Raw genomic sequence first — 508 nt, 5'->3', positions numbered from 1 at the left:
CACCGTGGACTCCCGTCGAGTCTTCCGTGGACCCCTGGGGGTCCACCTGGAGCACTTTGGGAATCACTGATTTACATGAATGACCAAAAAATAATAAATGAAGGTCCAATCAACGATTATTACATATGTGTTAGTAACACCATAAAATTTGCGTTTGTGTTGGAGTTTCGGTCAAGCTATCCTGCAAAAAATGCAACTAATCCGGGATGACTCCGGGAGCAATCGCAAAGGAACATGCGACTAATACCACTTTTGATTTCTTTATATGGAATGAACTGTACGCTTTTGTTCGAGCATACCCTATGAAGAGACTAATTGTTCACCTTTATACCCGAACTGGTATAAAATACGACGTCTCCTTCTTTATTGGCTCTGTAACCAGGGATGCCGTTTGGATCTAAATAGATCCAAATGGATACATTTTTAGATGGATTTTTGCGAGATACTTATTTTTGAAGTGAAACTTCTTAGGCGGCGGTATCGCAAAAATGGGGAGTGAAATTTTTAA

The sequence above is a fragment of the Rhagoletis zephyria genome, unplaced genomic scaffold, assembly GCF_001687245.7.
Source record: "Rhagoletis zephyria isolate East Lansing unplaced genomic scaffold, Rhagoletis_zephyria_1.1 Rzeph_scaffold_03405, whole genome shotgun sequence".
Taxonomy (NCBI): Eukaryota; Metazoa; Arthropoda; class Insecta; order Diptera; family Tephritidae; genus Rhagoletis; species Rhagoletis zephyria.
Note: the sequence above shows the minus strand (reverse complement) of the source record.